At 40.5% G+C, this 21,441-nt stretch overlaps 1 long non-coding RNA gene across 1 annotated transcript; it reads left to right on the forward strand.

Annotated features, from left to right (window-relative positions):
• The first annotated feature begins 10,390 nt into the window (after window positions 1-10,390).
• On the forward strand, window positions 10,391-21,272 carry LOC118557894. The gene is made up of 3 exons (XR_004928088.1): window positions 10,391-10,711; window positions 19,671-20,379; window positions 20,517-21,272. It is a non-coding gene; the product is annotated as an uncharacterized LOC118557894 (long non-coding RNA).
• The last annotated feature ends 169 nt before the right edge of the window (window positions 21,273-21,441 follow it).

Raw genomic sequence — 21,441 nt, forward strand, 5'->3', positions numbered from 1 at the left:
CATTTACAAAACATTCATACTCTGCATCATAATCTATTTCATAATTTGTTGGTGGAACATTATCTGTAGTGCTAATGTTAAATTCTGCACACAATGATTCTAACTTACAGCGCCTTGCTTAAGTATTCAGCCCCCTTGAACTTTTTGACCTTTTGCCACATTTCAGGCTTCAAACATAAAGATATAAAACTGTAATTTTTTATGAAGAATCAACAACCAGTAGGACACAATCATGAAGTGGAACGAAATTTCAAACTTTTTTTTTTTTTTTTTTTTTTTTTTTTTTACAAATAAAGACTGAGTGACTGAGAAGTAAACATTGGACTATTCTGAAGTGGCCTTCAATGAGCCCCAACCTAAATTCTATTGAGCATCTTTGGAAGGAGCTGCAACATGCCATCTGGAAAAAGCATCTCGTTGAAAGTCAGAGTGTCTCATTATCCACAGTAAAACAAGTACTGTACTGACATGGGCTGAAAGGCTACTCTGACAGGAAGAAACACATAAAAGTCAGATTAAAGTTTACAAACACATTTTAGGAGATGTGTCCTGTGGTCTGATGAAACTAAAATTCAACTGGTTGGCCTTAAGGACCATTATTACATTTGGAGGCAGAAGGGGGAAGCTGTGAATTATGGGTTGGTAACATCATGTTGTGGGGTTATTCTGCTGCAGGAGGCACTGGTGCATTTAACAAAAATAGATGGTATCATGATAATGAACATTATGTAGAAATTCTGAAGCAACATCTCAAGACAGCAGCAACAAAGTTGACGCTTGGGCACAAATGGGTCTTTCAAATGGACAATGATGCATCCAGCCAAACTGCTGAAAAAGTACCTTATGGAGAACAAGGTCAGTGTTTTGGAGTGCCCAACACAATGCCCTGATCTCAAGCCTATTGAAAATGTATTGGCAGAGCTTAAAAAGAGTGTCTGAGCGTCTTTGAAAGTATCATTTCCACTGACTAAGTCAGCCAAAGGGACTTCACAAGCAACCGCATATTTAAAGGGATCCAAGATTAGTTTAACATGTTGGCCTAAATGTGTTGTAATTTTCTGATTAACTTAAAAATTGCTGCTTGTGATATGTAAAATCTCATATTTTTCATCCATGGAGGTTGCCGCTTTTTCACCTGCATGTTGTGCTTTTACACACCGTTTTAGGTTATTTATTTAATGTTTAAAAAATAACTCTCCATGTTAGGTATTGTTCGGTGAATATCAGCCCAAACAGCTGATATCAGGACAGAAGTTGAAAGGAATGATTCGAGCACTAGCGTTCATTCAACAGAAAACTCTGCACACATATAGAATGAATGAATGACATCTTCTCTTCAAGTTCAAGAATTTATTAACAGGAATAAAATGAACATCCAGAGAACATCACTATAGAATGCTGTTTATCTGAATTAACACTATTTTAATCAACAAATCCTCTCTACTAGACTAGTGAAACTTAACTAAAACTACTAAGCAAATAAAGAAGCTAAGGATAGATGTACACACAAACGAAACAAAAATAAAACAGTTGGTCATCATCAGAATGATTCAGTGAATATGTTATAACTCATCCACACTGCAAATCCCGAGTTAAACAAAACATTATTTGATAAAATCACATTTTAAAGAATGACTTGCTCAGTAAAATCATTAACTTTGGAATGCGTGATTTTATTAATGCCATTATTCCTCTGGGAAGCTAGGGGTCGCTGTAGCGATCGGTCGCTAAATGGGTTAATCCTAAAGTTACACAAAAACACCATTGACATTAATCTTCCATATTAATGTGGTAATAATGCTCATTGCACTATCGAACGATGGTGAAGCGAAAATAAACAAACATATGTATGAAACGAACCATATTTGCGTATCCAGGAAGAACGAATGTTATATGGAAGCTAATTGGATTAGGGTAGCAGACTTTTGGTGCCAATTTTAAAAGGCTTCAAGTTGTATTTAGGTTATAATAAGCAGAGCGGAAAACAAACATCAATATCACATTAATGTATTAAACCCTTGTGTAAATAACGTTCGTTATAACCATAAAAACAAACTCAAATCAGTTGGAATAAATAAGGCAATTATTACAAAGGTGAATAAATAAAGAAGCTAATTAAAAGAGATATATACATTAATGTCTCACTGTATAATTTAATTTCTACTTTCATTTATTTCTTTATTGTATTTTTGGTGGCAATTAATTGTATGCTTATTTATTTATTTATTGAGCATTTATTTATTTCTTTATTTATTTTTAGATATTGTAGAGCTGGTCCTCCATAAGTTTTAGATGCTCTTCCAAAAGTTATAATTATTGAACCCGCCCTACTCTCTTTCTGATTGGCTAATGTCCCAGCTCTGCCAAGTATTATTGGTTGAGAGCAGCTTCAGTTTAAAACCTTGAAAAAAAATGCTAGGCAGAACAATTTGCGCTCATTTTCAAAATGACGGAAATCCGTTGCAGCGACGCATAATTTTAACCCCTGATATATACATACATCTATAATCTGGACATGTACTTACATTTAAACACACCTATTTATTTAGAATACTTCAATATCTATATGCAGATCGATCAAAAGCCAATTTGGCTGCCAATGTCTATCAATTAATCTCTCTATTTTTTTTACAAGTGTATGTAAACTCCATCTATATCTTTCTATCTGAACACTTAAAACATATACACAGGGAACATAGACAGGTAAAGTTGTAAAATATATTTTCTCAATATTAGTTACATTTTACTGGGATTTCATATCAAAATAAAGTAGACTGTAACTGAATAATAATGAGATGACACCGTTCCTCTCCCTAAAAGAAAAGGCCGGGCTATCACTAAAACACTGAACCGCCTCAACTTTCCCTCCTTTAAACTAAGACAGTATTTTCCTGTGGTGCACACTGGAAGGCTGGAGACGTACCTAGAAACGGTTGCTAAGCTGATGTGCATTGCTGGGTGGAACTTCTGCATCACAGCAGCTCCTGTGATGGTGATGACATCACAGTAGCTTCTCTGCCTTAGAAGACCGTGTAACGGAATTATTCTCTCCTTCTGGAACTTACTTTGTGAGAGACAGACGTGTTTTTGGTGAGATAAAACTAGATAGTTAGCGATACCTTGCGATAGTTTGCGATTTACGATTTTTAGTATTTTTACGATTGATTTAGTTTTACCATTGATTTAGTTTTACGATTGATACGATAGATTGATTGTCAATCCCAGAGTTTGCTCTGGGATTGACAGTCCCAGAGTTTGCTTTACCCACCAGTGCAAACGAAGAAGCCATGAACGCCTCCAGCAGTTCAAAGGCTATCTAAGATTTTGAACAACCCCTAAGGTAAATTATTTTATCTCTAAGGAAAGGGAGTCGGGGTTGAAAATGGTGGAAAAATTCATCCCTGAGGAGCATTCACAGATGAACAAGGTAAACGATTTTATCTTTAAAACTAAAGACTCAGATGTTTAGATAGTAGATAAATTTATATCTGATAAGATTTCTGCAATGATGAAGGTAAATTATTTTATCTCTATGGAAAAGGAGTCAGAACTGAAGAGGGTGAACAAATTCATCGCTGAGGAACCATCAGAGGTCAAGGACATCAAAAAGATCATCTCTAAACACCAGCGTTTAGACACCCAAGATGTCTCAAAAGAGATTGAACCCAGCAACAATCAAGTGTTGAACGACAGAGCTGCTCCAGTAACCACAGCAAAACAGCAGAACAAAGGAGTTGGAGTGAGAATCAAAACGTTCCTTCAAAAATACCGCCAGATATAAGAGAGTTGCACCACAGCAGTCACTGGCTGTTAAAGAGGAACCCAGTGAGGAGGAGACGGATGTCGCAGGGCTGAATAAATCAGTGTCTGAGGAGCAGATTCATCAAAGAGTGAATAGAAAGAGACAAGAGCTTATGCCGGGACCAGACACTACCACACAGGATGTTGAGCCAGCGCCATTGGCTTCAGGCTCAGGGAAGGAAGAGCGGCAGTCTTCCATCAGCCTGCTTGTTAATGCACTTGTTATGCAGGCAGTAACTAAATCGGTGATAAGCTGCAACTACAAAGACGTTCAAGCTGTCACCAAGAGGCTTTGTGAGAAGCTCTGTGCTGAGGTGGAGGGAGAGGATGTGTAGGAGATCCAAAAGTGTCTGACGAAACTCAGCGGTCTCTGAAAAGACTGGCTGGTCACAAGCTGACCTGTTTACATTGCTAGATTTAAAGGACTCAAACATAGAGAAGGCAACACTTTCTCCTTGTAGAGAGAAAATAGTGAAGACAGCGGAGAAACCCATCCTCAAAAGTGTTTTCTCTTCTGTCGGCAAAGCCCCCTGCAGGCCCTTTAAAAAGTCCTGAGAGCCACCTGGAGTGATCCAGTTAAAACACTGGATTTGTTGCACAACCTGCAAAAAAAAAAACTTGGCAGGTTTTCAACAAGTTTGGAAATAATCAACACAGCTACATTCACTGACAAAAACTTTCCACCCAATCTTCACCAAGTCAGCACCCAATACTCATGGTCTGAATTGGACATTATTTCATCCACAGGCAGATAGATGAACGACGGGTGTCAAACATATTGTCAAACATATTCACTCACCCTGCCACCGTGGTGGCAGGGTGAGTGAAGCAGTGGTGTCACAGGCAGCTACCGGAGCGTCCGGCAGTCAGTCGGAGCAGCAGGTGAAGGTCAGTGAACACAGAGTCTGTCTCGCAGGCTCCTTAGACAGCATCACCAGCACTTAATGGAGTTGGATAGGGTTTGTGTTGTAGGTTCATGTGAAGGTGGGTTGTAGAGATTCATTAACCTAGCTCAGGGAGCATTCAGATGTCCTGGTGAACAATGATGGAACCAGACATCTGTAAGCCCTCATGCTACGTATTTAGGCTGTTTGGGAGTTTTTCTGTTACCATTGGTGGACATGTGAGGTGTACAGATCATGATATTACCCCCACCACACACACACACACACACACACACACACACACACACACACACACACACTAAGAGCAGACCCTTATTGAGTCTATTAAAAGAAAACACCACTCAAGTTCAGGTTGCACTAATGGACTCAGGCATGAACCTCCAAAGGCATCTAAATGCAATTGCAAAGTCTGCCTTCCATCACCTGAAGAACATTTCCAGGATTAAAGGACTGATGTCTCAGCCAGTTACGGAAATTGTATTGTATGGTTTCTTCTGTGCTTGTTTAAGCTAGATTTTTGACTAAATCTTTGTCCACATAGATCACAACAGAAAGGCTTCTGTCCTGTATGGATTCTCATGTGTGTGTTTAAAGTTGATTTGTCGCGAAATCTTTGTCCACATAGATCACAACAAAAAGGCTTCTGTCCTGTATGGATTCTCGTGTGTGTGTTTAAAGCTGATTTGTAGCTAAAGCTTCTTCCACATAGATCACAACAGAAAGGCTTCTGTCCTGTGTGGATTCTCATGTGTGTGTTTAAATTACATTTGTGGCTAAATATTTGCCCACATAGATCACAACAGAAAGGCTTCTTTCCTGTGTGGATTCTCATGTGTGACTTTAAATTAGATGTGTCCCTAAATCTTTGTCCACATAGATCACAACAAAAAGGCTTCTTTCCTGTATGGATTCTCATGTGTGTGTTTAAAGCTGATTTGTGGCTAAAGCTTCTTCCACATAGATCACAACAGAAAGGCTTCTGTCCAGTATGGATTCTCATGTGTGTGTTTAAATTTACTTTTTGATTAAATCTTTGTCCACATAGATCACAACAGAAAGGCTTCTCTCCTGTATGGATTCTCATGTGTTTGTTTAAATCTGATTTTCCCATAAATGTTTTGCCACAGTCTTTGCAGCTAAGCTTAACTCCTGTGTGGCCTTTCCTACATTTTTTCTTCTCTGTAGGACATTTATTATATCCAGAGTCTGACAATTGTTTCAGCTCAGACAGAGGGTGCTCTACAGTACTGTCTTCTTCATCTTCCTCAGTGTTTTCAGTCTTTAAAAAAATTGAGGCATCTCCATGATCTTGTATCCTGGTGTCTCCATCATTCTCTTCTGGAAGCTCTCTGCCTTTAATTTGTTCTGGATAAAGCTGTGAGAGCAGCAGAGACTGTTCATCATCTAGAGTATTTATTGCAGGAGCAGCCACTGGAAACCTGATGGCATTAATCACCTCCTTCCCACTGAGCTGCTCTCCATGCAGACTGATGTAGACTCCCTTCTGTTCCTCCTTGATGTAGGGGGGCTTTGGGTCATGCAGGTCGGCAGGAGGTCTGTGGTCTAAAGAAGCTTCTTTAACAATCAGCTTCTGCTTAACATCTGCAGGAAACAATGAAACACATTATGCACATTAGATAGTATTTGGATTTCATCCTGAACCGAGGCACATTTTAATTCTGATATATTTAGGAAATTTTGCTAGATTAAATTCTTTGACAGAACATGCAGAACAGTAAAACACAGAATAAAATTACTTGACTGTTATAACCACTGCAAAAACTCAGTTGTTTGTAGAGCTACCTTTTTTAACTTAAAGTGCTGATGACACAACATTGACCTTTTCAGCCATGCTTTAAAACAAAATGTTAGGCTTTGTCCAATGTGTCTAATATATCCATGTCCACACATAAAAGAGCATCAGATTATAAGACTGTTATATTATATTTTACTATTCTCTGCATGTTTTATTTTTATTTACCATGCATTTATCATGTATTTACTAATTACTATTAAAAGGTTTTAAGGTTTGAGTTCATTCAGACAAAGTGTTTTTCAGATGACTGATATCTCTGTCTCCTATGTTACAGAGTAAGGCCTGGTGCAAGAAACAGCCTCACCATAAATGTTGATTGTTTTTGCGAGCACCATCTTATCTGTGATGAATTACACCCAGCCATCTGTTGATAGTCCTTTTCCTGATCACTGAAAGCTCAATTGTTAAGGTTGTTCTGCATACCTGAACTGCTAGTTTATGATGTCAAAGGTCACACTGAAGTATGTCTCCCCCTTCCTTAAACTCTGCAATGTATATACGGATCTCCTGTTTCTGGCGTTTAAAATAAGCCAGGTTAGCAACACTTTTTTATTTTGGGATCTTATTTATTATACACACCCCTGTTCCCTCGATAGAACCAGCACCAGGAGACGACATGGACCAGGACCGAGATAGGGAGCTGGACACGGAGCCCTCCAAACATCCACACCCCCATCACCTGAAAATGTAATCCCACCCCAACACTAACAACTCTCAACACACATGACAATAGACACCCAGGCTGCGTTCACCCCCACTCCCCCTTCCTCCCCTCCTCCCAGGGGGAAAGGGACCCCTAAAGGAGGGAGCATCAACTGGGACAAACTGCTTAACCCAGAACTGCCTGCCACACTTGGATAGCACCGGACACAAGGAAATGACTCATATCTGTCAGATAGCATCCCTGAGGTGACACAGTTTCTCTAATGATGACACAATTTGGATGTGTACGGCCCTCTATGGATGTTAACCTCAGAATAAGAATCAAGTTTATTGCTAAGTAAGTTTGCACTTACAAGAAATTTGACTTGGTGTTGAGGGTACAGACTATTTCAGTCACTTCCCTCCTGCCAGAGGGAAGTGACTGAGGCGTACAGGTCCTGGACAGATGGAAGATTGCAGCCAATCACCTTCTCTGCAGACCGGATGACACGCTGCAGTCTGCTCTGGTCCTTAGCAGCGGCACCAGCGTACCAGATGGTGATGGAGGAGGTGAGGAAGGACTCAATGATGGAGGAGTAGAACTGCACCATCATTGTCCTTGGAAGGTTGAATTTCTTCAGCTGCCGTAGGAAGTACATCCTCTGCTGGGCTTTCTTGGTGAGGGAGTTGATGTTCAGCTCCCACTTTAGGTCCTGGGAGATGATAGTTCCCAGGAAGCAGAAAGACTCCACAGTGTCCATGGTGGAGTCACAGAGGGTGATGGAGGTAGCTGGGGCTGAGTTCTTCCTGAAGTCCACAACCATCTCCACTGTTTTTACAGCGTTGAGCTCCAGGTTGTTCTCCCTGCACCAGGTCACCAGATGGTCAGCCTCCCACCTGTAGGCGCACTCGTCACCATCAGAGATAAGTCCGATGAGAGTGGTGTCGTCCGCGAACTTCAGGAGCTTGACAGACTGATGACTGAAGGTGCAGCTGTTGGTGTACAGGGAGAAGAGCAGAGGAGAAAGAACACAGCCCTGGGGGGAACCAGTGCTGATGAGCTGTGAGTCAGAGTCATGTTTTCCCAGCTTCACGTGCTGCTTTCTGTCAGACAGGAAGTCTGTGATCCACCTGCAGGTGGAGTTGGGCACACTCAGCTGGGAGAGATTCTCCTGAAGCAGAGCTGGGATGATTGTATTGAAGGCAGAGATGAAATCCACAAACAGGATCCTGGCGTAGGTTCCTGCAGAGTCCAGGTGCTGGAGGATGTGGTGAAGGGCCAGGTTGACAGCGTCGTCTGCAGACCTGTTGGCTCTGTAGGCAAACTGTAAGGTGTCCAGGAGGGGATCAGTGATTTATTTCAGATGTGAAAGCACAAGGCGTTCAAAGGACTTCATAACCACAGGTCAGAGCGACGGGTCTAAAGTCATTAAGTCCTGTGGTTCTTGGCTTCTTGGGAACAGGGATAATGGTGGAGGATTTGAAGCAGGCTGGCACGTGACATGTCGCCTGTGAGGTGTTAAAAATGTCTGTAAACACTGGTTCACTGATTAAACTCTTTTATAATGTTTCTGTGATGAGCAATCAGGGCTTCTTGTCGATCAAGAGCCCATCAGCGATGATGTGTCTGTAACAGTTTCTCTGCCTTTAGTAGATAAAATATAACTTGAAGTATACGCGTCTGCTTCATGCGTCTTGCATCCAAAGTAATAGCAAAGTGGGGATCGCCTGACCGGTATAAAGAGCTGGGTCCACTTAGGGTTGTTCACCGCCGACCGGGTGCGGTAGTTTTTAACAGATCTCAGCCTAAACTGAGGCTCGTTTTAATTAAAATATATTTTGGAAATTTTGTTAGATTAAATTCTTTGACAGAACATGCAGAACAGTAAAACATAGAATAAAATGGCATGACTGTTATAACCTCTTTGTACAGCTATCTTTTTTACCTTAAAGTAATGATGACACAATATTGACCTTTTCAGCCATGCTTTTCAAACAAAATGTTAGGCTTTGTCTGTCTCTTCACGTCCACAGTTCTCTATCCGTCTCTGTTGGGAGGACAGCGTAGTTGGACTACACTGCCCTGTTTCTAACAAAAGGCCAAAATAAACGTAACTTTTATATTGAATTAACTTACTTGGTTTATTGTTGCTAGCTCGGACTCCGGGCACGGATCGCCTTACATGAATGCACTTCTAGTTTAGACATTTCAGTCAGGCAGTCTTGTAGGCAGTGTCCGAAATTAACTTCCTGATTCGACGGCCAAGTTGGCCGTTAGGTGTAAAAATCAACCAGCCAGGCATATTTTTTACCGGCCAAAATATTAATCCTGACCAGACCTCTCAATGTTGTTTTTATGTTATGTTAATTTTCGGGGGCGTGGCTGACTGAACCCTGGAAGAGAAATCTTTTTTTCCTGACTTTGATAAAGGGCGACTGTGGCTTGAGTAGTCGTCTGGCAATCAGAAGGTTGTGGGTTCGATTCCAGCTTCCCCTTGCCACCCTGGGCAAGGCACTTAACCCCAAATTGCCCACCGAGCTGTGTCTCGGTGTATGAATGTGCGCGCGTTAGTGAAAGCTACTGGGTGAATGTGGCTATAGTGTACAGCGCTTTGAGTGGTCAGCATGACTGGAAAAGCGCTATATAAGTTCAGTCCAATTATTATAAGAAAATATTGTAGTTGATTATAAAAGGCACAATGTGAATTATCATATTCACATCCAGGCAATGAAAACACTACAGATTATCATTATTCTACGGGTTTCTTTATCAATGTTGGTCTCATTGGTGAATGAGGCAGAGTTTCATCAAGCGTATACGGTCCAACATTTCCCCCTCAGCTGCATCACTTAAAGCACACATGGGTTCACGCTGCATCTTTACCCATGATCCAGCTGCTGGATTTTACCTAAATTACATGTAACGCAATTTTGCGCACCTGACTTCAAGCGCAAGGCAGCAGCTCACCGAAGCATCACTGGTTCTGTGTCGTTAAAAACAAGAGCATGAAACACAGCTACTGACTCTCCTATTGATTTTAATTTGGAACATTTTGGTACGAGTGGAAGGACATTAAACGTAGTGATTCACATTTTAAAGGCTGGCCGCTGATAAAAGCACCTGGCTCCGAGGGAAGGGAGGGGAGAGGAGCAGTTAGACGGTTGAGGCACAGAAACACGGCGCACGTAGTTAAAAAATGAAGAATAAATATAAACGAAACTTATAAACAGACTAATTGGCGTTTGAGACTGCATCTGGTTAGCAAGTCTGTTCTGATCCAGCATGCAGCCATGACTGGTTCTGAATGAAGGCTTTATCTGGGAGCCACTCTCCCCCTTCGCCTCCTGCTTTGCACTTTCACCGCTGGTTAAGACCTAAAAATCATGACTCTGATCGCTTTTCCTGCTGCTCTGTTAACTGCAGCAGAAAGAAGCAGTGAAAGAAGCAGAACCAGCTCCGCAGAAGACGGGTCTAGACTGAGCTCTGGATGGACAGAGCTGTGAACGGATCATCCACAGCCCAGATCCTTTCGTTCTCACGTCACGTGTGAGTGTTTGCATACCTGTGTTTGTTGTCATATGAATTGAAAAATACAGAAGAATCTACCCAATGACTGAAAAACACAATTTATTTATTACAATTATTTACTCGCCATGTGGCAGCTAGCCCTCTGAAATTCGCTCGCCAAACGGGAAATTTACTCGCATTTGGCGTCTGGCGAGTGTTAATTTCGGACCCTGCTTGCAGACAGCTCAGGGATTGGATCAGGTAGTGACAAAGTGTACCGTAATGCTCTGAATATCTATTGAGTGGAGCGGCTTTGTTGCAAACCAAGGTCTTACTTACACAGTTTAACAGATTTTTGAGTCAATTGTACATAAGATCAGTCAATAAGCACAACTTTAATCACATATAAGGCGCACCGGGTTATAAGGCGCACTATCCATTTTTGAGAAAATTTAAGGGACTTTCAGTGTCCTTTATAGTCCGAAAAATACAGTAATAAAACGAGTGCAAGAAGACGTCTTTTTATTTAAATGTAGCAGTTTTGACTATTCTGCCACAACATGACAACTACAGTGTTTTGATATAATCTTCTGATTAATTCCTTCTAAAAACTCACCAAATGACGTGAAACTGTTAACCCACCCAAAGCTATTTTTCTAGTTAAAAAAAGACAGATTGGCAACATTTTTTTTGATTTTGGGATTTTATACAGATCGTTTTGCAGCACTGTAGGGGTGGTCACAGAGCAACTGTTCAGCCTAGCCCATCGTGTTCAAAATAAGACCGATTTTCAATTTGTTTTATTTGTGGATTTAATTGAGATTAAAGATAAAATAAAAAGCTCAAGAACAAAGGATGATTGAAAAAAACGGTTCCATTTGCCCGGCTCTACTCGGATCCACCGCTTTTCTGAGCATTTAGATTATAGTTTTTTCAGTAGCAGTGTGACTTTTTCATCTCTACTGTCTCATAATGTCACATGAACAGACCTTTTTCACTGAATGGCCAAGGATACAGAAGGTTTTCAATGTAGAGTGATGTCATTAATATTAAGGACCACCAAAAACTGAGTGGGTCTATTGCTATTCTCCCAGAACAGCAGCTAGAGCTGCAGTGAGTCCCTCCCTACTTCCCTCAGTGTTGCCTCACAGGCACAGGCAGCTGCCTCATCTTGTAAAAATCCCATCATTTTATTCAATAGAATAAAAAAACTGAAGTAATAATATTTGGACCAATAGAGATCAAAAGTTAGCACACAGATTCAGCTGCTTCAGCTAGAAACCACTGATCAGGCCTGAAATATGGGTGTAGTGATGGACTCAGACCTGAACCTCCAAAAGCATCTAAAGACAATTACAAGGTCGGCCTTCTATCACCTGTAGAACATTTCCAGGATTATAGGACTGATGTCTCAGCAGGATCTGGAAAAAATAATCCATGCGTTTATCTTTAGTAGAACTGATCACTGCAACGGTGTTTTCACAGGTCTGCCTAAAAAGTGGATCAAACCGCTGCAGCTGATTCAGAATGCTGCTGCCCGCGTCCTCACTAAGACTAAGAAAGTAGAACACATAACCCCAGTTCTAAAGTCCCTTCACTGGCTCCTTGTATCTCAGAGAATATACTTTAAAATCCTTCTGTTAGTCTATAAATCCCTGAATTAGCTCCTAAATACATCACAGACTTGTTATCAGGGCATCAACCCTCCAGACCACTCAGGTCTTCTGGCTCCAGCCTGCTCTGCAGAACCAGAACCAGACATGGAGAAGCAGCATTTAGTTCCTATGCTCCACTGATCTGGAACAAACTTCCAGAAAACTGTAAAAGTGCTGAAAGCCTGAGTTCCTTTAAATCAAGATTAAAAACATATTTGTTCAGGATTGCCTTTGATTGTTCTAGTTAAACTATTTTAGTGAAACATTATTAGTTCAACTTTGTAGTCAAACTGTTTTTAATGTTTGCTTTTAGTTTCTATTCCATTCTGTTTCTCCATTTTATTCCTACTTGCTTTTATTCTGTTTTATTTACCTGTATTTTAATCATGTAAAGCACTTTGCATCGTCTCTTTACTGAAATGTGCTATAAAAATAAATTTGCCTTGCCTTGAAAGACCTGCATGCAGTCAGAGCAAAGAGAGCAGAGAGGAGACCTGCTCCATTTTCACAATGCAGATGTATAACATGTGCAAAGCCAACAGTGTTTCCTCCCTGGATTACAAAGGGGATATGAATATAGTGTAAATATAGGTTTTAACATTCTCATATTTTCTGACACTGTGGCACTAAAATAATTACCTGATTACCACACAGCTTGAATCACTTATTCACCTCTTCAATGTGTGTGTCTCTAATTACTATCTTTCTGGTAGAATTAGATGTATGCAGTGTGGATTCGGGCAATGTATAAAATTTCCTACATTACGACATAAATTAATCCTATTGTGTTTTGCATTTAAATAACATTTTAATAACAGTGACACGGGTTAATCTTTATAGTTTTATCTGATTGGATGCCACTCAATCCAGAGAGTTTTGGACTTTAGCTACAACACAGGACACAGAAACAAAGTAAAGCAATCCTTACTGTTGATAGGAGCAGCAGTTAATGGAAACCTGCTATCAGTCTCCTCCTTCACAAGGAGCTGCTCTCCTTCCTGACGGGCCCCGGGTTCCTCCTGTTCCTCCTTTATGTGGAGGGGCTCTGACTCCTGCTGCTCCCCCTCAGGACTCTGTTCTTCAGGAGCCTCTTCTTTAACATCTACAGCCAACACTGAAACACATTACATGCTTCATGAACAACTAGATCTTTACAATGTTACAACGATGGGAAAGATTCAGTTTAGAGAAAAAGATTTGATCAGCAGTGAAGAGAAAACTGAACCTCAGGAACTGACAGTTTCACCCTAGAAATGATCACCGGTAACTTTAGTGTCATTCTTTTGTGGAAATTTAATTTAATTATTCAGTTAAAATGTTTAATAATGACTAAATTATTTAAACATTGATGTATAAATATATATATATATTTCTTTTTATTATTTTGTTGCATTTAATGGCACAGTTTTATATTATTAGCTACTTTTTAGCCTGGTATTTATTTAAGTGAGTCACTGATTTATGTCTTTATATATTCTAAATGTTGGCAGGATTGGTCCTCCAAAGTTAGAGAAAAAGATTTGATCAGCAGTGTAGAGAAAACTGAATCTGAAGAACTCAGTGTCACCCTAAAAATTTACACCGGTAACTTTACTGTCATTCTGTTGTTTGGAATTTAATCTAATTATTCCTTTTAAAACATTTAATAATGGCTACAACACAGGACACAGAAACAAAGTAAAGCAATCCTTACTGTTGATAGGCTAAATTGGATAGATTATGACAGTTAAATAAATACGAGACATAAAATATGACAGTTAAACATTGATTTATAAGTATATATTTGTTATTAAATAATTGTCTTTTCATTGTTTTGTTGCATTTAATGGCACACAGTTTTATATTATTAGCTACTTTTGGCCCAGTATTGGAGTCATTGATTTATTTCGTTACATATTCTAAATGTTGGCAGGATTGGTCCTCCATACGGCCAGAAGAAAACCTGCAACCCTCTTTCTACACAAGATAAACCAAAAAGCGTTTTTCGGGGGAATTTTTCCAAGCACAAAGAAAAACTTGATACTGAACGGTGCTACATGCTGAGCTAGCATTAGCACCTCCTATGCTACATGCTAAGATAGCATTAGCTTTCCTAAGCTACATGCTAAGCTAGCATTAGCGCCCTCTATGCTACATGCTAGCTTATCGTAAGCTGCAGACTTAGCCAGTTTTCTGGGGGAAACCCTGCAACGAGTTCTGATGAAGAGGAGGAATCCATCAGGTGCTGAAAACGGCTCCTAAACTTTAGCTCCATCCACACAGTTAGCATGAAGAAGGACATCTTCAAACCTGATGGGTGCAGCAGAACTCTGGGCTGGAAAACATCCCCCATCATCGGTGTCTCCTCTGCTGCGTCCTGCCGCTCTTTGAGCTCCTGCTTCCCTCCAGTTTCTCCGCTGTGCCTCCAGCTGCTGGACTTCTTTCCAGACTTCATCACCTGCAGCAGCAGCTGCTCTCTTTCAGCGTCACCAACACTCCAGCTTCTGGCCTCACAGCAACACAAAGGACAAAGAACCCGGAAGTGGTCAAAGTGGCTGCGCGTTGGGAAAGAGGCGCATAAAACACGGCCGCCATCTTGGTGCGGTCATCCTGCAAACAGCACAAGGATGCAAGAGGCGGATTCTCAGAATTTCTCATCAACTTGTTTGTAAAACGAAAGATAATTATGTCAATGTTGCCTCTTTGCTTTAATTTATATATTGTTCTTAAAAATATATGATAAAATAAACAATTTAGCTTATTTTTTTAGTGCTTTTGAGTTATTGTATTAGAATGGGTAAAATTGGACACTGGTATTTTCACGTTTTGTACCCAAAAGTTTTGTTTGTATGTATATCTTATTACCATCCATTTTCTGATCCGCTTTATCCCTCATGGGGTCGCAGGGTGCTGGTGCCTATCTCCAGCGTACACTGGGTGAGAAGCAGGGTACACCCTGGACAGGTCACCAGTCTGTTGCAATTTAGAGAGACCAATTAACCTAATAGTCATGTTTTTGGACTGTGGGAGGAAGCCAGAGTACCTGGAGAGAACCCACACATGCAGAAACTCCATGCAGAAAAACCCAGGGCTGACTTGAACACAGGACCTTCTTGCCGCAAGGCAACAGTGCTACCCACTATGCCACTGTGCACCCCTTATCTCATTACATTAGGGATATAACTTTTTCCGTCTCAGGCATTAGTTTCCTTTTAGTTTTGATCATTATTTCCAGATGTTGTCACTCTAATTCCTCAACCCCGTTATGGCTCTGTGAATATTATCATAAGATAAATTGGGATAGAAATCAACATTTTCACATAGATAAAATGTCCACCTAATTCAATCATTTTAAACTGAAAGATTACAGAAAATCACACATTTGTGTCCTCTTATTTCCTGAAATGTGAAACATCGGGGAAAACACTCATGTCATTTTTCATAAAAAATGTATTTTAACCTAAGAATTGTAATCAAAATTAATTTCACATAACAGCTCTCAATATTTTAGATAAAAGTCAACAGACGTTAAATTATTTTTTCAACACTTAAATTTATTTTTTTAATGAAATTGTAGGTGCTACGGGGTTGAGACCAGCATAACAGGGTTGAAGATGGTAACGGGGTTAAAGGGACAAATACAATTTTACATATTTACTTCATTGTACAGCACTTTCTGTTGGCATTATACTGTATTTAATTTGGAACCATAGCAAGGACTACATATATAAATTGCTGTTGAATTGAGCTTTATTACTCTAAAGTAAAATAAACAGCATATTACCAACAATAAAACATTAAGTGAAATGATTAAATGCAACATAATGTGAACTGTGTGTATGAGTGTGTGTAGGTATGACAAAGTCTCATGGGAGATTTGCTAAAAGTAACATCTTCCTAATTCCTAACATACAGTTTCACTTGTAATCTGATATATTTATATTAATAACAACAATGATCAGACAGTGAAGGATTTTAATGTGTCTGTATCAGTGCTTGTGTCCATGTTAAAGTGATTTTGCATGTGTTCCTGTATCAGTGTGTGCGTCTGTATATATGCATGAATGTGCCTTTTGTTTCATTGAGTTCCTATTGTGAGTCGGTTCCACACCTCTTTAAAGACTTCCACATGGCGCTTTGTAACGTTTGTGGGGGTGGAATAAGTTCAAGGACTTCATCAAACAGGTACCAGTGAAGATCATCCTTATATGGCCAGAAGAACCGCTTTGACCCAATACCATGCATACATTTGACCTGGACACGTGTCTCTTGTATGTTTAGAATGATACCTGGATACAAATCATCATCATATCTGAGAATACACCATTTACCAATCAGGTCTGAACTTTCCCACTGCTTTGTTTTCCTGTATTTCCCTCACCAGCTGGCTGTGATGCAGCCATTTCCATCTTCTGTCTGAAACTGAAATCTGGGTGTTGAAGCACTTGCAGATAAACTGCTGACGTGTTGAACTCATGCAACTTGCATCCAGAACTATCAGTTCTCCTGGAGCCAGAGTAATGACCTGGTGGATCCTCATGGTTCCAGGAAAGTGATCTTTCAGAGAATGCCAGCAGCTCAGCTCTTTTCTCTTTGCCTCACTAGATGCTGTCTGTTGGTCCAAAGACTTCCACATGGTGTTCTTAGTGTTTTTAGGGAAAGGTGGAGTTGCTGTGGACACAGGGGAGTCTGGATGACTCGAGCTGGGATGTGATGAGAGAGAGGAAGATTTAAGGCCACCACCAATGCTTTTCTGCTCCACTTTGATCCTGTTTGTCCTGCAGCGGACACTCATCTGCACTTTTGCCTCTAAAGTCAGAGAGAAGAGAAAAAAGGAGTCAGTTCCAGTTGCACTGAGCAGCTGAGCAGATTAGTAGATTGTTGGTTCCTGTAAAAACTAGACATCCATGGAGAAATCAGCAGACAGATCCACATGAATAGAGCTAGAAATTCAGATCAAGGAGAAAGGGAATGGTTTAATCCAGAACACCAGACACTAGCCTTAACCAGCATAGCAGTCATTTTAACACCAAACATTAAAAGAGGCCAAAAGCTTCAATTTTAGCACATTTGGAAAGGTTTGCCACATGAAACTGAAGCAGAAAATGCCAATTGTCCATGTGGTCAGTTGTCTATAGTCTGAAAGAATAGTAGTATAGTCAGAAGAAGCTGCAAGCTGGCAGCTTGTAGAATGGCCAGCAAAGCAACATGGAGGGAGGCTCGGAGAAATGTTTCCATCCTTCAGCTTTTCTAGCCCACTTCCAGCAGCTCAACATGAAGCCAGATGGAGATTTGGCCAAAGAGCCGAGCGCTTGTCATTGTTGATCATTTAGAGATCAGACTGTGAGGACATGACAGAGCTGCAGTCATCAGAGCCCAGCAGAAAGCAGCAGAAGCCAGAGAAGAAGCAGCAGCCATGCTTGTGTTGTGGATCAAGGTAGCGTGCTCCATGTTTGGCTCATTAAAGCAGAAGCTTCAGAAGCAGACAATGGGCCACTACTGCACTTTACAAGTTTACAGTCCTAGCAGAGTTTCCTTTAAAGACCTTTGGCTTCCAGGCGCTTCTGGAGGAGTGGCACCCTGGAGCGGGTGGGCTCAGGAAGCCCACTGCAGCTTGGTGACTAGAAGCCACTTTCTAGCAGTGACTTCTGTGCTGCTGCTCGCTTGGCCTTGAAGTTTTTCATCTGCAAAGCTGAACAAGGATCAGATGTGCGCTGAGTCTGGACTCACATCTTGACTGAGAACGCTGCAAATGCTGCGCTGAAAGCACAACTTTGGCTCTTTTCTGGACCTAGGGACAAGATTTGCTCCTCAGCGCTGAACTTGACCTACAATAACGTTTAAAATAGTATAATATTATCATTATTTCCTGACGGTTTATATAAAAGGATTGTGGAGCTAGTAGAGTCACGTGTGACATAAACACAGAGACTCGGGTTCATGCCAGCTGACCAAATCTACCTTGTTACAGTGTTACTGTGAAGTTTAATTAATACTCACCGGTTGTGTCTTTCCTTGTGTGTGTAGGTGACAGAACGTCTCTCTCAGAGAAGCAAACCAGTTTTTTCCCCAAAGTAAAATCACAAAAAAGTAACATAGCATGAATTGCATAAGGAATTTTAATCTGATTACTAGTTTGTAAAAAGTAACGCGTTTGTTTGATCTTTATTAAAAAAGTAGACACAATAGAGTAACGCCCTACTAAGTAAAGCGTTGCTGGCATCATTCTCCATCGCTGCTCCTGAATCAACCCGACCTTTTTCAAACACAATTAAATCAAACACAATTACAATAAACAATTTTCCAACAATTTTAAAACCAATAAACGACCCCCCCCCCTTTTTGTCATCAGCAAGAATCATTTACATCAGAAAGAAATCATCATGAACATTCCTAAGCACCTCACCATTCACCTTATCATCATCATCTTCCCATTCATCTCACAGAACTTTGGTAAGCCTTCACTGCACTTCTCTTCTATTGCTAATCTTGCTGTTCTCTCTTAGTTATCAATTCAAGTTTCTCTGCTTTCTGGGCATACAGACGCACTGGCCTCCACCTCGGCTATTTTTGGGGGGAACATCCCTATTCTCATACGCCTGCTTATGCATATTGAAGTATAATTCAGCGTGAATGTTTCCTGCCGAGGTCTGAGCGCCAAAGTCTTAAAATATTGTATCAATAAATTCTTCTAATTGTCTCTTCTTTCCGTGTGAGTTTTTCAGATTGAAATAACTGCGCTCATTCTTAGTCTGTCATCAAGCTCCCAAAGGCAGCTGCAATGTGCCGCAGCGCTGCGCACCGATGGCAGGACGCTATGTGGAGAAATGCAGGCAGATGGAAAGAATAGCAATGAGCTTCTCTGTTCATGTGAACGTCTTTAAAATAATAGAAGAAAAATGGAAGCAGGACCTGTGGCAATCTGGACAGGTTATAGTTTCATTTTCTGAACACAATCTCAGTCAGAAATGGCTCCACATAATCTCTGCAGAGACCGAGGAAACTGTTTTAATGGAGAACTTCTGCTGTTTGAACTTTTTCTTTATAAAAGACATTATTTGGTATTATAAAAATAAAAGAAAACGACTGTTTTATCAACAGAAGTTTAACACAAACAGTTTTAATCGAGAACTTCTGCTGCTTGACTTTTTCCTTTATTAAAGACATTATTTCGTATTATACAAATAAAAGAAAACATCTGTTTAGTCAACAGAAGTTTAACACAAACTGTTCAACAACATTTCAACAAAGCAGAAGAAAAACTCTCATTTTATTTTAAATTTTCTGAGTTTAATAAGAAAATATTCCAACTGCCAAATCCAATGAACAAAGGCAGTGAAAAGCCATTTTTCTCCTTATTCTAGCGGTTGGTGGATCAGTGACGGTCCTCATGTCAGACCAACAGCCTCCGTGGACTAAAGAGCTCCTCTGGTCTCCAAAGTCCAACCAGCGTCTTCCTCAGCTCTTCATCCACAAACTGCTGCCTGACAGCCTGGAGCTGAACAAAGATCACCGCAGCTGCTGCTTTGCCTCAGAAGGAAAGAAGGGAAGATTCTGAGCAGATGTGGACTTGGTAATAGTTCACAGCTTCATAGTCACTTCCCACATCAGTTCATAGGCCACATAGTTGCATACTTGAAGAAGTGGGACAGAGGCCTTGATGGTAGCATTATGTTTGTGAGGATGATGAAGATGGAGAAGAAGATCTGCTGTCACATCCTGATGGCTCCAAACCAACTGAAGGGAGAAAATATTGTCATATTTCTGCTGTCATTGCTGTCATTAGTCCTCATTGCCTCTAAATGATGTTTCTGATAGAGAACAAACGGATTTCTGCATTCAAAGATGTTCAGTGTTGGGATCCTGAGTTTCTTTGACATAATCTGGATTTTGTTCCAGTTCTAATAGCTTGACTGACGACCTCTGTTTTCTCCATTGATCAGGACTGTAGCAACTTCAAAGCTGCAGATTTACTCTGATCCAGAACCAGCAAAGCAAACGTGACGTAACTGGTGTATCTGGAGCTGCTGCCGCCATGAAATATCATTAATGTTGTTTAACTGGTGGAGAAAGGTGCGTTCATTAATCTGAGCAGAAGTCATTACATGTGGTTAAAGATGGAAAACCCTCAGATTCTGTCCAGAAATGCTGAATTCTCTGTTATTTTCATATTTTCTCATGTATTTATCAGTTTTTTCATCTTGAAACAGGCTTGCAGATCCAGAATGTGTCATCAGTGAGCTGCTGAAAAGATGTCAGGACAAAAACATTCATCTGCATTTCATAGACGACGCTGCGTAGGAACTTTTCTCACAGATGCATGTGAGCATCTTCCTGAATGTTTGACTCAATATTTCTGTTCATATTAATAAATCACTGTATTGTGTTGATTAGAAAACCAGAGAAGCTCTTCCTAAAGGTTTCTCCATGGCTGTAGTGGCATTTCATGTTTACGGACAAAACTGCTGGCTCAGGTTATTTTTTATTTGCTGGGACTAAAACTATTTAGCCAAATTGTAGCAGATGTTTCATCCTAGGTACATAGCTGCACATGAAAAAATGATTCACTCCATTCTTTGTGCCACAGTTTCCAACAATGTGCTCTGAGCTTTTCTCTTCATCCCAGATCATGTAGAGAACACAAAGGCTGCCTGGATCTGGCCTAACAGTTTGGATCCATTAGGGTTCTGCTAATGTGGCTCCATAGAAAGCTGAAGCTGCTCGGCAGCGCCACCTGCTGGTCTCCTATCCTGATGGAGACAGAATGAAGGCTGGAAACCAGAGGAAACATCCAGAGAACAAATGTTTCAGAACAAATGAACAGAGAAATGTTCCTCTAAGGTTCCCACGTTTCCATCAGATGAATGGTCTCTAAAGCTGCTCTGACTGAACCACACTGACAGTCCAGCTTTTCATTTTCACTCAGGGAGTTTTAGTGGGAATCAAGTGAGACACCACCTGCTGATCTTTGGTTCTAATTGATGTTTTAAAGCTAGAAACTGAACCAAAGGATCCAGATAACTTGTTAAACTTCTGCTTTTAAACTCAGTTCTGACTAAATCTATTAATCCCTGTTTGATGCATGAATCATTTTAATAATTCCTCATTTTAACCCAACTTTAACTTTAAAATTCA

This window comes from Fundulus heteroclitus, chromosome 24 (genome assembly GCF_011125445.2).
Source record: "Fundulus heteroclitus isolate FHET01 chromosome 24, MU-UCD_Fhet_4.1, whole genome shotgun sequence".
Taxonomy (NCBI): Eukaryota; Metazoa; Chordata; class Actinopteri; order Cyprinodontiformes; family Fundulidae; genus Fundulus; species Fundulus heteroclitus.